The 17,686-nt window shown below is 39.4% G+C and overlaps 1 protein-coding gene and 1 long non-coding RNA gene across 2 annotated transcripts in view; one reads left to right on the forward strand and one right to left on the reverse strand.

Moving 5' to 3' along the window:
* Positions 1-17,686, forward strand: part of LOC115611891 (cytochrome P450 7B1) — a 123,862-nt gene that overhangs the window by 51,956 nt on the left and 54,220 nt on the right. The window lies entirely within an intron of this gene.
* LOC115611898 overlaps positions 1-17,686 on the reverse strand; it is a 100,182-nt gene that overhangs the window by 51,226 nt on the left and 31,270 nt on the right. The window contains exon 2 of the long non-coding RNA XR_003992746.1: positions 6,175-6,179. This is a non-coding gene — a long non-coding RNA (uncharacterized LOC115611898). The remainder of the gene's footprint in view (positions 1-6,174; positions 6,180-17,686) is intronic.

Raw genomic sequence — 17,686 nt, forward strand, 5'->3', positions numbered from 1 at the left:
AACCATGCTTTAACTCAAAGTGTGTTGTTTAACTCAAAATGTGTGTACAACTCTGTTGGGATGTGGGTAGCTGGAAAGGCTGAACTTACAGTAAGAAGCTTTGAAATACTTGAAGGAAAGACAGCTGCTAAAATCTCTGTGAAGACTGGACACAGATGAAGCCAATTCCGTGGCAAATTAAAGGTCAGGCTAATTTAGTGTTGACCAAAGTTATTTAGCACCCAAGATGAATTCCTCGGGCACTTGTGAGTGAGTGAGCTAATTGCAGCCTCAATCCAAATCACAAAGAACTTGTACTGTGCAGGATCTCTTTTGGCTCTCTTAGTAGATAAGTCACTAACTGAAAGGATTTAAAGGCTTGATTCTGTCTTACTCCAACTGATGACACTTCCATCCTTACTACATTTACCTGTCCATTGCTGTTGAAGAATACTGTGTTCTAGGAACTGGTGGTAGCATGGTCTGTTATTAAAGCAGGCATTATATATTTCCATGAACCAGGTCTTCTTACTGGTTCCTGCCTCTCTTTTGTAACCTACTTGGAGATTTGAGCAAGAATAGTGATATAAAACTCTGGATATTGTTGTATTATGTTATGCTGAGTGGCTTTGTGCAAGCAAATTTCCTTGCTGAGGAATATGTAATGTGAGCTCTTGCAGATGAGATTCATTCCCTTGCCAATGCCCATCCTTGCAGAAAAGCTTCACTGCCAGCTCTTTCCCAGAGAGGGCTTGTGGCTGTACAGGCATCGTAAATAGCAGCCGACTGAGCACCCCAAAGAGCCCAGTGAGAGAGGGAGAAGCACAACCAGCAAACTAATTTAAAGACTCACTTTGCCACTCCATGTTCCTGAAAGGGAATTCTCTGAGAAGATTCGGATTATAGAGCTCTCTCTGAGCAGGGAGCGATGCTTCTTCCTAAGGCATCTAATTATGAGTCTGTTCCTGGGTATTACCTGGCACAGGGAGGCGTGCTTGCATTTTCCTCATGAGAAAATTATTCTTTTCCCTCTAATTACATGTGGTAGGAATTTATTCTTTTTACATTTAAATCTGTTTTATACCAAGCTTCTTTTACCTGGTAATATACCTCAGGTTATAGACTTCCCTTAATTCCTCTACTAATGGAATTAGAGAATCTGCCTGTTGTTCCCACAGGATGCCCTGAAGGATGGTTATCTATGCTTTGCATTGGATAGACTAGTTCATCTGGGGATTTCACCAGTTTCAGCAATTACACGTCGGGCAAAAGAATCATAGAATCACAGAATAGTTTGGGTGGCAAGGCACCTTCAAAGAACAGAGTCCTGGGCAGTTAGAGTCCGCTGGCACCTTAACTTACTACTATCTTAAAAACCATTCTCTCTTATGTAGAGTTGATAGAGCTTTGGTGGTGAGTTTCCCTTAACGAAAGGGAAGATTGTTAGAAGAGTGCAGTTCATCATTTAAGATAATGAAATAAAATGTGCAGTCAAAATCCTGGCTGTATTTTGGATAAATTTGCAGCCTTAGGTCCTTTTCCATGCATCGCCTGCAGCTGTAGCACCTGAGGACCATGGAGTGTATTAGGAGTGAGCATTTTGGCTGTAGGAAAGGACTGGGGTGTATGTAATTCCCTGGTGACGCTGCATTGCAGGTCCCTGTCTTACTCAGAGCTCGGGCTCCATCCAGGAGCTGCACAATTGCTCAATATTGGGCTTTGGCTTCTCTGGTCAAGCTGTAGCAGTTAATGACCCAACCTCTGGAAGTCCCTGTTGCATTAAGTGTTGTTTCAGGTCAGCGGAGCGCCAACAGTCTGACTTCTAAGTCTTTGGAACATAAAGCAGCACCCAGTAGGAAAACTGTGCTTGATAAAGTAAACTTCTTTTGGCTGAAGATAAGGAGCATTAGAATTTGATTTGTATGATAAAAGTACTGGCTAGAGGCTATATCGCTTGCTGTCCTTTATTGTAATCCCCCAATTGCCAGATACGGGTCAAAAAGGTAAGATGCACTCTTTTGTACAAAAGCAGTGGAGTAATGAGGACATCTGTTTTCATATGGTACTTGACACACACTACCAGAAATTTGATGTCATGCTGTCCAAACTTGTACATCATTGCAGAATTGCATTAGCTTTTCTGATTGATTCTGACAAGTCACTGACAGTTTTTGAGGTGAAACACAGACATGACAAAGGGCAAGCAGAGGCTGCATATGTCAGCTGGAACACTCCCTTGTTGACTTGAAGGGGTGAAAATCTTTCAGTCTTGTCTTTATCTGCCCCTTGCTTCTTTTAAACCTCCCTACCCTTGCCCCAGTGTGTGCAGCTTTAGACATGATTTGGTTATAGGATAGGGTCCTTTTGAATTTTCTCTTCAAATAAGTATAGTACCAAGGAACCATTTTCTTTTCATGGGTTAATACCCATAAGGTAAAAAAAAAAATGTAGTTCAATAAATGTATTCCTCCTGAATTATGAAAGGTTGATTTCATTTATCATATCACACTGTAAACATAGTATTTTGTGGCTTGTATTTACACATGCATAAACTTAATTTACCCTCACGGTGTCAAGCAAGTCCTTATTTTCTTTCCACAAAGTGTCAATGTATATATACTAACACATAGTGTTTTAAAATATCAGTGCTATGAAAAAAAAAATGTGGTTTTTTAATGTTGTAGGGGGTTTGGGGAGGTTTGGGGTGGTTGTTTCTTAAGAAAAATAAGGACAAATTGCATTCCGGTGATGTTATATATATATACAGGTTTACCAGCTCTGAAACAACACAGGATTCCCTCCGGTGCTACTGCCAGTAAGGTCAAATGCACCATTTGTTCTCAATATATGTTTCTAGGTATACTAGCAAAAGAGCAAGTGGTATGCTGTAGCATAGAAAGTTGGAGTTGCATTTTATTTTACCATTTTACATGCTATGTTCTGCTCCAGCCCTTCCCTGTGAGGTGGGTGGTAATTTTCTGGCCATGACTTATTTTGTTAATTTCTTGAGAAAAAGCTGATCAGCAAATGCACATTGGTTGCATTGTAAGTGTTTGCTGCTGAAACACTCAGTGTCCGATAAAAGTAATAAAAGAAGAATGTAACATTAATGGAAGATGATCCATTGTAGGTGAAATACTGAAGTTTGAATTTACTATTTTAATGAGAAGATAGCTTCAAACTGTATTCTTATTAGTAAATGAAGGCTCCCCTTTCACAAAGTTTATTTAATTAAGAACAGGTCTTTTTACAAAACAGTGTTGCAGTTGTATTAAAGCAGCATATTAATGAAAAAAGTGAATAATTAAGGAAAAATATAATTAACCGTAGAGTCTTAAAGTAGTATCCAAGTATTAAACAGAATGTTGTTTAAATCTGTCTCTTTCATGAGCTTAGAAATTTCATTTTGAAAGGGTTGTGGTCTCTCAGCTATGTTAGAGGAAGGCATTTGGAGTTGAACCACGTTATCAGCTCTTCCCAGAAAGAGAAATATGTGAACCAAAGCAACAAACTTCCCCACCTTATGATCATGTAAATTCCAAGAGACTGCCTTATCTTAGTGCCTTCACCCCAGTGGACTTTGTGAAATGGAGCAAGTGAGATGTTTTTGAAATATTTGATCTGTGGTCACCGGTTTTCTTTTTTCTATGGAGATGCAGACCTCGCCTGGTTGCAAGAGACTTGCTGTTCTCTGTTAACCTTTGCAGACTCTGAGATGATACTGATTGTCTGAGATCTGGGGATTACACTTTGAAAACTCCTGGCATTTGGAGGGTGGTGACATCTCATTGTACATGCTGAGCTGCTAAAATTATGCACTGATCAAGCAGTAGTTGCGGTGTCTGTTACAGGTGTAGCTGATATTTCTGTAGCTGTAGAGAGCTATGGTAGTGTAGGCAGACCCATGAGAAGCTCAGTCATTGCACTGTCAGAGCTCATATGGGCAAAGCTGGCCCTAGCGAGCATGTAAACACTACTTCCTCCATCTCCCGCTTGGAAGGAAAAGCACAGCGTGATCATCTTCATCTTTGATTGTTTCAGATTACAAGCTGAATCAGCCATATTCAAGAATGGTTTTGTTCCCTTTTGGACACTGGAGAGACTTGCGTGAGTAATGCTGCCATTTGGGAAGCCTTGTTGTCATCGTTTTGAGCTGCGTACCCGCAGAGGAGAGCAGTGCAAACAGCAATACAAGAGCTGAGATACAAAAAAACATTGACTTGTGGCTGCATTTGATGACCTTAATGCATCCTTTTGCATTCTTTTTTGTATTTCCAATGCAAGTTTATATGCAAAACCATACATTATCAAACTCTTGCAACGTTTAAGACTAATACGGGGAGCAAGGTAATTTTCAGCAGATACCTTAAAGCATCTTTTTTTTTTTTTTTTTGCTTAAATGCCATTGACTTGAATTTCCATTGTCTTTTCTGTGGTGAGACTTAGAGATATATGAAAAAGTATTCTCTGTTGGTTGTGCATACATAATTTGATCTCACCAGCTGGAATCACATGTATATGTAAATGACAGCAGATTTGGGCTCGTAATTGTTCAAATTGGCTATGGCATTTGTTATGTCAACCCTGTGTTCTCAGTGCTGCCACTTTGATTTCAATCAAAATTTTGTTAGGCAGGAGTCATGGAAAATCCATTCTTTTAAGTGTGTAACTTCCTCCTGGTGCAGTCTGGAGTCAGTGTATACTGAAAGAATTATCTTAGCAAATGGCAGTCTTTTAATAATTTAGCCTGTAGCATAGTCTGAACAGGTTATGTTCTTCAGAGACTTCCAAACTGCCCATCAAGATAGCTTCCAGTACTAATGATGTATATTTTAGTTTAATCTGTGAGTGTAAAATAGAATGCCTTTTTTCTTTTCTCAAATCTGTGTTAATAATTTAATCTCCTCATCTGCGAGGGCATGCTGTAGATATTAATTATTAGGGATAATTGCTAGCTGCCATGCCATTTATTAATTTAGGATCTATATTACGTTACATGTATATAAAAGTGCATATATTCCTTTGCCTAAATGTGATCTCTCTGGTGTAATTCAGATGGGTCCAGTTTAATCCTCATATTTGAGTTGGGAGAAGGAGTCTGCTCAGCCCACAGCATACTCCTGCTTTCTGGTTTTCAGTTTTTCCAAATTGTTGGCTATTTCACTAACATACCCTCTGATTTTTCTGGCATGCCTAGAAAAACCCATCTCCGTTCTCAAGCCTTTGAAGATGTCAGATTTCTTCTATCTGATCTTCTGAGGATTATAGTATGAAAAAAACAACTATGGTTATTTTACCTTCTCAGAAATTGGTACTTCACGCAACACACTGAGTTGTGTACTCGGAAGCTGTCATTACTTTTTTAACCCTTCCTTTACATAATTGCTTTTATAGTTCCTTTGGGTTCTGAGCACAGTCACACAGATAAGCAAACCTGGACAGGCAAACCTGGACAGGCAAACAGCTGCTCTCATGATATTTATAAAAGATAACACCAAGAGTTTCTTAGTTCATCACAGGCCTGACTCTTCATTAAAAACAATTGAAAGTGCAGTGCCATCAGCCTTAAAATCGGGGAGTTACCAGCACAGAAATATTAACTGATTTGTACTGTCACAAAGTACATTTTGGTGTCTTAGTTGGGGAGGGCTCAAGCAGAGAAGAAGTGCCTTAAGGCACAGACCAGTTCTGAGCTTTATGCTCAGAAAGCATTTTACACCCATGATAATGTGTCTCTGAAATTAAGCATCCTGTCCAATGGCTGATTGTCTTTTAGTTAGTTTATCACTATGCAGTATCTATACAGTCACTTACAATGACAAGCTGTAGTATGGACAGTAAACCTTTCCTGTGGCAGACTGCAGGCTTTGTCTGAACCTGTGCTGTAAATGTTCCCAATGGGCCTTGTTTTCCTACCAGATGAGGTTGGTTATTGTCCCTGCTCATGGGTATGTATGCGAGGAGAACTACGCTGAGTAATGCTGGAGCTGAGCCAGGTCCTCCTCATCCACCCCAATCTCCTCCCGTCCCCTGGTTTGTCTCAGCAGAGGACATTTTACAGATGTGCCCACTGAAATTCATGGAATTGTAGAATGGTTTGGGTTGGAAGGGACTTAAAGATCATCTAGTTCCAACCCCCCTGCCATGGGCAGGGACACCTTCCACTAGACCAGGTTGCTCAAAGCCCCATCCAACCTGGCCTTGAACACTGCCAGGGATGGGGCAGCCACAGCTTCTCTGGGCACCCTGTGCCAGCGCCTCACCACCCTCAAGGTAAAGAATTTCTTCCCAATATCTAATATAAATATATCTGCCCTCTTTCAGCTTAAAGCCCTTACCCCTTGTCCTATCACTACTTGGTCTTATAAAATGTCCCTCTCCAGCATTCTTGCGTTTTTGGTGCATCAGCTCCTAAACTAGCCATTCCTCTGTTAGACCCACGGACTTATCACTGACATTTTCAGGAAAAGTGCATTTTGGAGTTCTTCAATGCTTCTAACTAGCTAGGTGCTTGGTTTTGCCATCAGCAAAGTCTGAATTTCATCCAGTGGTTGTAGGTCTTATGCTTTGGCCTCATTTATCAGCTTGGTTTCTGAAAATCTCATTACCATGTAATGGGTGTATATTTTAAATTGCCTTTATTATGGTAATTACTGATTTGTATGACCATGTTTGAATTTGTATAGTGCCTGTTTATGAGACCAATGAGTGTTTACATCCTGAACTCCACATATGTGTATTCCATTCAGACTGTTGATGTTGGCTTGATGGATAGCCTGTTAAGATGGAGCATAGCTCTAGTGCCCACCAGTATACTGGGTTTAGTATACATTCTGCTCTATCCCTTCCCACCCAGCTATAATGTGTGTTATTTAAAAACAACAATTTCTGCTGTGGTCTGGATTTCATTGCAAGCTATTGCAGAAACAAATACTCATACTCTGTAACATTTAAAACCCATTACTGTACATTTGTCATGCTGGTTGAGTGTAGCAGCACCATTCCAGCATTAAATTAATTGTAAGAAAAGTGCTTCTGGGCATGGCAGCTTGGTTTCTATACTGAGATCCAGATTGTAAAAAACTTGCTGATTTATCCCTCATCAGATCCAAATGTTTTTATGTTACTAAAAGATTTGTAAGTACACCTTTTATTTAGAATGTTTGTGAAGGTGTAATTTATCGTTAGTTCTATTAATGTACTGGGGAAAAAGAGAAAAATACTTCCCTGGAAAGAATAGGTCGTTGAATTTTTGCCTCAAAGCAACTCTTTGGCAGTCTGACAGGTCTAAGGGAGGAAAAGGTAGGTTACGCTTAAGGACAACAAAGAAAAAGGGTATGAGACTAAGATAGGCAGACACATCCAGTGATCCTGTGGTGAAAAGGAGTTATTCCTCAAAGTTCAGGGCAAATCCCACCTCTCCCATGTTTTCTTTTTAGGGGGAATGCTTCCTTAAAGCCTCTTAAAAGAAGGACTTAGTTCCTCTATGTAAATCGTGATTTACAGGCAGTACAACCTGCCTCACAAGTTTTCTGTCTAGAAAGTAAAACTGCTTTGATGAGGAATAATAAAGCAACATCAGAAGGCGTTACACTATGTTTGTCTTCCAGAAGCAAACAAGGCTGTTAACATTCTTTTAAGACTTAATTTCATCTAAGCAGTGGCTCATTTCAGAGACTGACAGGTAAAGTGATTGGCATCAGGAAGGCAGTTTTCTCTTAGCTCCCAACAACCTTCCAGTTCTGCGACTCATGCCCTGACACCATGCAGCACCATTACAATTGCTCTGCACTGTTGTTTTTTGCGTACAGCAGAATTACAGGCACACATACAGAGGTCTGGGCAGTGAAGCTTTAAGTAGAAGTGTAAGTGGATTTGTATGTAGAAGCATAATGATTCCTTATCAGTTCAGATGCAAAAGTTGCATAGCTGATATGCACAAGAACAAAGCCCAAAGGCATAGAGAAATTTAACAACAAGGTTTAAAATGTAACAGTAGCACTGTTAAGACAGATCAGCTTTTCTCTCGGATCCTCTGCTTTCAAGGTACTGCAACTTTGGTTTTAAAAGGGAGTTAGTTTCCAAAATTTAGTGTACAAGATCTGAATCAGCTGAAACTGATTACATGGGGTTTGGCTTTTTTTTCTTCAATAGCAGCAAAACCACACATGTAAAAATAAGGGAGGGGGGATTGGTAGGTCTTCACTCATTATTGGGCAGATGTTTCCAGAGATGTTGAAAGAAATCCATTTGGTTGTAGGCAAGATAATACTTAAATTGCAAGCTCTCATTGTAACTGGATGTTCGTGGAGCCCTTCTTTCCACTGTTACATCTCCTTCAGATCATGGAAGGTGACAGGAGTACTTCTGAATAGCTTCTGAGAGTTGCAGCAGCTCTTCTATCCCTGCCATTTCACAACGCTGACTTCCCATGTTTTTCAGTGCACGTTTGAGAGTACTCAGGTGGGCTCGTGTACCAAATAGTTCCTTAGTTACTGAGAGTTGGTACGAAACCAAACAAGTCAGTGACAAGATTTCACTCCAGCAGACCTTATATTGTGAACTTTCAGTATGTACTGAAAAGAAGGTACCAGATCAAAGCAAGTTTTCCTTCAAAGAAGCCAAGATATCTTCCCACTGAGAGAAGTTTTCTTGCCAAATGCTGGCTCTCCAACTGTGGCCATCTTGACTAGGGAGCTATTTAAAGCAAGCATGCAATGATTTTTTTTATTTTTTTTTTCATTATGGCAAGACTTTTACTCCACTTCTTGTGGATGGTTGTGCTGTTGATGCTCAAGCTTTCCTTAAAAAGTATGTTCAGACAGAAATAAAGATCAGGAAATTTCAGAGGGAAAGTGATAACTGGGAGGAACTGAAAGCGGAATTAAAACAGACATTGTTAGTATAAATATGTGGGTTGTTTCTACTGCTGTAATCGTAATCATTTATTTGATATATTCTATCCTAACTTAAGTCAGAGCATACCCGACATGGTTGTTGCATCCACTTGGATGTGTATTGTCTCTTCTACTCTCAGACATGGTTTATAGCTGATAAAGAAAGGGCATCATAGGGGTAGTTCAGAAGTTGAGGCCAGATATGCCAGTCTCAGTTAAGATAAATACTGTTGCCTTGGTGGACAAACTGTTCCTTGTCTGATCCCTTGGATGCAAAATATGGATGTGGCATTACATACATTAGGAAGCATCTTGCAAAAATTTGTTGGGTTTATGTAGAATGTGTCCAAAGCTGTTTCATATTTGTTGAAAAAAGCTTGGGGAAAAAAAAAAATTACATCTACTAAGAGCTAGAAACAAACAGGGTATCCAGCAGTTGTTCATAAACTGTAAAGCTAGGTCAACTTACTGCAGGTTAGCAAGGAACAGTGAGTAGTGAAAGAGCCACTGAAGGGATTCATTCATGACTGCAGGGCTTACTTCTCAGGATGGACTGACTTGTACGTTTTTTCCATAAAATTAATGAAGTCAAGACACACATATGCTTAGTCTGCCTGGACATACAGTTTTTACCCTTGAGCAGTGTAGCATCTGGTTTACTTTTTTTTTTAATTTTTTTGACTTGAAAATCTCCTTTGCCCAAAGAATGAACAACTCAGGTATCAGTTGATGTTCAGTTATAGCTTGAGCAGCTTTCTGAGGTGGATGAAAGGAACTCTCTTTTATATCTAAGTTTATAAGAATTTTTCCTCAGAACTTGAGGAAACTGTTGCTAATTCCTGACCTCAAGTCACTCACCTTTGCAGGTCTGGCTTGTGTGTAAATGAGCATTTCAAACAGCTCTTTTATTATTTCCCAGATGATACTGGCTTCTGGAGAATATTTTTCCATCTCTGACCGATAGTTGCTGTCCTTGATGAGGAAAGCTTGGGTTTGATTTTCTAAGTTCACTGCAAGTTTACATGCCATAGAATGAATACTTAGGGTTCAACATTTATTATTTGTCTTATGATGAACAATCAGTGTCTTTTTGATCTTTTCCGAAAACTTGCAGCAGTTTATCATCTAGGTTACGTAGGCAAATAGAGCTCCAAACTGCCTAAACACCAGTAATAGAATTGAACTCCTTTATTTAAAGGCGTAAATATGCACATGCTTGATTTTAATTGCTTTGCATGCTTTGTTTTCTTTTTTCTGCCCTTGTTATAAGAAAGGGCTTTACATTCTTCCAGCCTTCCTTCCAACCCCCACTGCTCTTGTTGCCCTTTTCTCCATTGCTGTGGCCTCTGCTACCAGTCTTCCTGTGAATCAGACATGTGATGCAGGCATCATTATCTCATGCAGACTCATGGCCTGTAGCCAATACCATGCCAAATCTTACAGATTATTTTGCATAACATCTTTAAAGGACCACCTTTCTTGTCCGTCTGTGTATCTTGCATGCTTGCTCAGTTCCCAGCTCTGTTATGCCTCAGCTATTTGCACCTCAGCACATGACCACCAGGGATGGCTCCATCAAATGCAACATGCATAGTCTCATTCTTGCAGCCTCTCGTGGTCTCTCTTCTCAATGATTCAACTAACCTTTCATTTAGTATCCAAGTATTTATGCACTCTTCCTTATTAGTCAAGAATGTCTGTTTGTCTTTGAGGATATTGAGGATATTGCCCTTGAGAATTGACTTTCAGAGCTTGCATTTCCCTGTGGTGACACAAAAAATGGTTTATCTGCTTATATGCCAAGATGACTGCTAACTGATGTTAGCAATGCTTTTCCATGCGATTTCATTCTGTCTTTAAATAGCTGTTGTCTATTGTCTAAAGTAAGATCTTTGAGGAAGAAAATGCCTTCTTCACTTGGTTTGGCTTTGTGCAGCGCCTAATGCATTTGATTTCTGATCCATGACTCATGTTAGAAATATAGTTCAAAAAATAATAAAGTACAATTAGATTGTTCTAGTGATTACCTCTAATAGCGTTATTTATGTCTACTCTTTTTTATAGCTTTACTTGCAAGCAGTAACTTTTTAATTCATGTAAATTTCAAAGTCAGAGCAGTTCTTTCTGAGATTATAAGAGCATCCCTAGCTATAACCTTAAACATTCAGGGCTACCGAACACAAAAATAAAGGACACCAGCAATTTAAGCTGCATTTATGTTATTATTCCAAGGCAGTTTACTGTCTGTGAAAAAAGGAAAATATTTTTTTCTCCATTTGCTTATATTTTATAATACTTTGTTTATAAATTGCTACGCTGTTTCCCTGAAGGAAATGGTGAGAATGAATCCAAAGCCCGTTGAAGCCAGTGGAGCATTAGTCAGATTTGACATTTGTTTGTTTGTGCCTTTGATACAGAAGGAAGGTTGGGTTCAGGGTTTTTTAACAAAAATACACAAATCTGATCGCAAAGCCACAGAATTGGTAAATTGGCTTGAGGGCAGGTCTGGCCCCTGAAGCTGCTTTTAAATCATGTTCTTAATTGACTGAATTTAAAGTTGACTTCTCTTTGAACAACCTCATATGGATAGGAAAGAGAAATCCCAAAATCTTCAATTGATGGTTAGTGTTCTTTTTCTAATTTTTCTTCTGATTGATACTTTAGACATTGTGTGACAAGGTAGGCATTGCCAGAATAGTTACCTAGAAAATGAGTAGTTTCTTTTAGACAAATTTTAGTTTTGACTCAAAAAATAGTGGCCTCTTTGCCAGAGGCAAATTGTAATCTGGCAGGCACACAAGGTCCTAAAGACTTCGGAGGAGCTGAGCAGAATGGCCCATATATCTCATTTTAAAGCTTCCTGCAATAGCTTTGAGTCCAATGAGGATCTGTATGTTGGAAAGATCTGCCTCTTGACACAGCAACATAGGAAGAAAGATTAGACAGGCACTGTATTCCCTGTGTGGAGGCCTAATTTCTTTCTTTATCAGAAGGACCTCAGTAACATGCTGTTGGATATGATAAATGTGTTTTTTACCATTAGGATGATGATGATGGTGTTCATTTGTGTCATCATAATTTTGTGCTGCTAGTGATGAAATCTGGGGAGGGGGGGATTTTCGAGATAAGGTAAGAAAAAAAAAGAGAAGCTGCATATTATGTACAAAGCTTTTGAATTTCCTAAATCTGATGAATGTGCTATGTTTTTTGAAACCACTAATGGCCAAATTACTTTTTGGGGAGGCTTAGTAAAAGGAGGAGCTTTAACGTGTATCACCTCTCTGCTGCTCTGTGTGTTTTGTGTAAGGTATGCGCACTGACTAAATGTACCTGAGATTGTACCTGACACATTACACTGTCACATGGATATGCAGTTGAGATGAGTGTGCACAAATTTCAGATGCAGAAAGCTTTTAGACAAATGGGACAAGGGTCTCTGTTGCTAAAAGTTAGGAGAGCTCCTTTGACATCAGGCAGTGTAAATCAGCAGAGCATCACTGGGGACCTAGCCTATCCTGCTTTAACTCACAAATACCACTCTTTTCATTTCTGCTAATTAACTGGGTGGCCCAGTGAATAAGGAATCTCTTTTCTTCTGCACTTGTAGTGTGGGTTAGTCCCAAGCAGCGCCTGGGAGTCCCAGTTTCTCTCCAGGTTCAGCTGTTTTATCAACAACCCTCTGGACTAAAATTGCCCTGCTTCAGAATTGTGGGGGGTTGCTGGCTCAGAGGAATGATTGCACTGGATTAAACCGAAGGTCCAGACGTCTTCATCTCAGGTGCCTCTGGCCTTTGTTGCAATAACATCTCATATGCAGCTTCCAGTGCCATTTATCCTCAAGGTGGCCTGGAAGCCAAGAACTTGCATGCTTTTTGAAGACATTCCTTTTGACTTCAGCGTGACCATGATATCCCCAACTGAATTCAGCCCTCGTCTCAAACAACCCTAACCATTCTATGATTCTATGTTTCTATTAAATAAAATCTGATCTCAAAATGGTCCACAGATAGAAGTTTAGGGAAAGAGATGTATTGAAGGCAGACCGGATGAAATGTTTTATATGATTTATATATACATGTATAGATAGATGTATATCTTGTATGTACATATATAGAGAAAGATGTATTTTTTTAAATTAAAAAAAACAAAACCAAAACCATCTGTTTTGCATCTTAAGGAAAAATTACCCTGATAGTTCTCCCTAAAGGAGTAGGCTCCACTTTATTTTTTTCCCTTCGTGTAAATGCTCACAGGTTGTATGTATGGCTCATTTTGGAGGAAGCTGGGTACTGAAGGAGCCCTGTTCTGAGAGCACCTGGTTCATCCTTCAGGATGCAGAGTTCCTGAGGGGCAAAGCTGTCAGGAGTGGTTGACATTTAGAGGAGAGGAGGCTGTCTTCTACGAATGCTGTGCAAGTGTTTCAAAGGTCTTGAAAACAGAGAGTAAATGCAAACTGTATATAAAGACTTGAAGGCAAGGTGCTTCTGGTAACCTGCAGATGTGAACTGCCGTGCCACACTTGATTCGGATACAGAGGATGAAATCTGGTGTTATCATGGGAATATGGCTGATGTTGACATCTGTTCAGATTCATTTTGCTTACAGAGAAGAAAAGAAAGAACAAAAATCTTCAGTGTTAGTAAAAGTTGTTGTTGAATGTGTTTGAATACAGGAGAAAAAACCTGAAAAGACAGATTTAAATTAATTTGGAGTCACAGAAGGGATTAGGAGGCATTTCAGTGGTGCAGTAAATTAGTACTGAGATCTTTCACCTCCAGCCACTGGGTTCAAACTCATGCCAAGCTTCAAGCGGACAAAAACCAAGTGATTTAAACTATATCCTTAGTAGGGCATGGGCATGGTTTCTTGTATGTGCCTCTCTTCAGATGAAAACCATTTTCATTTTTTTTTATTTCAGTGTGGGACTATTGCTTTGTAAATTTACAAAACTGATGTATTTTCAACATTAATTAGAATTTTTATAAGAGATTTGTCCTGATTGAATTAAAATGTTTCAGAACACAGCTGTTGCAATTAATGGAACTGGTTTAGTATGGGCATTCGTACAGGGATATGGAAGCTCTTTATTTTCTTATTTATATAAGAAGAATTCATGTATGTATGTGTGTACAGATAGTCTTTTTTTTAATAATAAAAATAGTAAGGAAGGGAATTGTATGTTTTTAAAAACCTTAAACCCTTAATCTTTCCATTTTACATAATAGCTAGACTTGGATATAACTAATGTCATTTGGATGTTCAGTACAACATATGCTCTGAAAGCTCAGCCAGCTACATTGATAAGATAACCCTACTTCTCCACGTACTATGGGTGCAGATTTGAATTTAACACTGTTAAGCTGTGGATGTGAAATGAGAGATCATGTGAGGCCTTTTTCAGAAATCCAACCATAAACCATACATTCAAATGATACCAAGTCATAAATTCATAAAAGTGAAACAGCCCAATGTTTATGTTTCTCTCACGCTCCATAACTCAGACATTTTGTGTATATGTTTGGTTGTGGCATACGGTGGTCTTCTATTAGAAAGTTCCAAAGATCTGAATAATGTTACATAAAAAATTGGAAGAAAAGCTCTGGTATTTTTCATTGTTGCGATTACGATCTGGTACATGGTATAGGTGACAGAACACCTATATCCTAGACAACATGAAATACAGCTTTCAGTAGGTATCTCTGTGTGAAATAAATATCATTTTATGTATTTATTTTATTTTAGAAATGTATTATAATCTCTCATTGCTGAGGCAATATTTTATTAATCGTTCTTTCCTGGAAGAAAAATAACATCTCACTAGTCAGTCAGGAATTCATACAGTTCTGGAAGCTGTGTAAGACAGCCTGTATGGACAAGAAAAGGACCTTCTAGAGAATTAGAGAAGCATAAATGTTTGTAAATAAAAGCCCCAAATGTGCCACTCTTGCTCATTAGAGTAACTCAGTTTACTTCAGGAGAAGGAACTATTCATATGTCAGTATGAAGCACCTAAGGAAAAAAATACCAAATTGTAATTTCTTAAATAATTAATCTCTGGGGATGAATAAAGCATATTAGAACATTTTAATTGTAATGCATTATATTTTATTTTCAGGCTAACATCTAGGGTATACAGCAGTTTTCAGGGTTATTTTGTAATGGGTAACGTCTCAGATTATTTACATGTTGGAGTTTTTTTATTTTTATTTATTTCATAGACATACTTCACAAAATATCATAGGCTGGCATCTCTACAGTAGCTCGGAGCTGCTCTTTAAAATGTCCTTGACTTTAAATAAGTATATAGCCAGAATAGGCATATTCTTGGCTTCAATGTAATTTGCCTTAGTCCACTCTCTGACAAGGCTGTTTAGGAGGGGGGATGCCAGTGGTTTCCAACGGGAGAATTTACAGTGGATGAAATTCAGTGTTTGACAGTAACACAAAAAGACATTAGAGGCAGGTATGAAGGCACCTGCTAAGGGGATTCCAAATCTTAATTGGACTTTTGTTTGTTTCTGCAATACTAACAGTTGGAGAATTTATTAATAATTAAATAAAACCAGTAGAATCCTTCTGTCATCATTAGGCTTGAGGAAAGCTACTAATGTACTGCATTACTTTAACAAAGAGTCGTATTTTCTGCTTGGGCTGTGTATTGGGAATAGCCTCAGTTTGAGAAGAGGAACAGCAAAGGATAGCCGACTCCTTCTCTTTTGCATTTCCTTGGGTTTTTTCCACATGTCGGGGTTGGGGAGTGGAACAGCTAAGAATATTTATTTGTAACAGGGAAAAAAAAACCACTACAGTTTGAATTTTCTATCTTAAATATAAAGAACCAGGATTGCCTAGCTCCTGGCATCCCTTTCCTATAAGGATACAGGGCAGAGTACCTTTACAGCTTTACCTATCTGGGCTTTCAAGTTGTCATCTCTAAACTACACCTTCAGCTTATGCATGGTGCTTCCCCTTTTACATGACATTGAGGAGTTGCAGGACTCAGCAGGGCTAACAGGTCTAAGGGCACTGTGAGCCTCCCAAGGCCCTCCTGGCTCTCTTCAGTTCAAGATGGACAGTCCTCAGGGTTAGATCCAGTGTCATAAGTAATAATGAGCTTTTTATTGCCACGTGATAGCCTTCTGATTTCTTATTCTTCGGGTAATTAGTTGGTTTGTGATAGAGGAGGTGAGGATGGTTTAAGAACTTCTTGGAAATGTGCCTCACTGCATTAGCAACTGAAACAACCCAGACTTAGCTGGGGTTTTTTCATACTTTACAGTAGAGTATTTTAGAGACCATTAAATGTGAATTTAATTAATCCTTACGATTCCTTTGGGAGATATAAGATTGTTATTAGTCCTATTTTACAGATGGGGAAACTGAGATAGTTTCAGGCAGCTCACTTCTATGTGGTGAACCACTGATGGAGCAAAGATGGTAGCATAACACTTCCTAACTAACTCCTAGCCCTCTGCCCCATCTCCAAGCCATGTTGTTTTACTGCCAGACATACTGCATCTTCAAACCCTTTTAAACCTATGCCAGCTCTAAGTGCCTCAAGCCTGCTTAAGTTCAGGCCTTACGATACACTGAGGCTGTGGAACATACACAAGCCTGCAGCTGATGGCTTGTATAAAATGGAAGGGAATGGGATCGTGTAATGCAAGGTGGCTTTAATTCTAATACTTCCTAACTTAATGTTTGATAAAACAATGTACCTTTAATTTGAGATGTAAAGTGTCATTCCTTGAGTTTGTTTTCTTTGTGTTCTCAGAAAGTCAAAAGGAACCACGCTGGTTGCCATTGTAGCAACAACTTCCTACATAGGTGATGATCACCCATCCAACCCTGGGCCTTGGGGACTACGGCACATGCTGTTTCAGCTTGTTAGGGGATTAAGAACTTTAGCTGGAATCGTAATAAGCCTTTTATCCTTTAGGCACCAGCTATTACAGGGGTATGCACATCACGTTTGAATGGTGCCCTATCAAGGGGGGATTGAAAAAGAAACAAAGGAGGACTGGAGGATAGTTGGGGTACAGTCCCCAGCAGCCTGGGATGGGGTGTATTGAGCCCCAGAAGTTTTTGCTTTTTGAATGATTTGGCTGTTCATGGGATTGATGCACGGTCTGCAAAGAGGAGGGTTCTGCTGGGGTGGTGGCTCTTGGCGACCTGCCTCTTGCTGCCTTTAAGCATGCTGTATTTCCTTTTTATTGCACTTGCAAGCGGTGCTCAGGAGCAAGGCACTAAATTTTGTATACCGTCTGGATGTCAGTGAGCATCGCGAAGAGGGGTTTTGTATTCCAGTTAGGATGCTGGTTCAGCTTAGCAGACTATGCAAATGGGACAGAATAGCTCTGGGTTTGTTCTGCTCACTCCGGCATACTGAGCTGGGCTAAAAAAAACCATTATAATTTTCACCTCATTTCTCAGAGAAAAAAGCTTCCTCCAAGAGGCTGTTTCATTTTGTTGAAAACACACAGAAAAAGCAAAGCCCCTTGTTTCTAAATTCTTGTTCCTCTAAAACTCATCCTGACTGTAAATCTGGGACTAGTGGCTTAATAGGTTTTGGGCCACACTTCTAATTCTGTAAAGTGGACACAGAAATCTGCCTTAGGCATTTTTGTTCTGTTTTTAACCTCACAACAAGTGTATAATAATTCTGTATAGGTAACATGCTGTCAGATTTGTAAGGCAGATCACCAGCATGCTGTTTATGGGCTGAGTTCATGTTATATTCTTGTTATGTCCATCCCTGGACCCAACTCTGACTTCAGTAGAAAGTTCCACCCTCCTGACTTTCAGCTGTA

Source organism: Strigops habroptila, chromosome 1 (assembly GCF_004027225.2).
Source record: "Strigops habroptila isolate Jane chromosome 1, bStrHab1.2.pri, whole genome shotgun sequence".
NCBI classification, from domain to species: Eukaryota; Metazoa; Chordata; class Aves; order Psittaciformes; family Psittacidae; genus Strigops; species Strigops habroptila.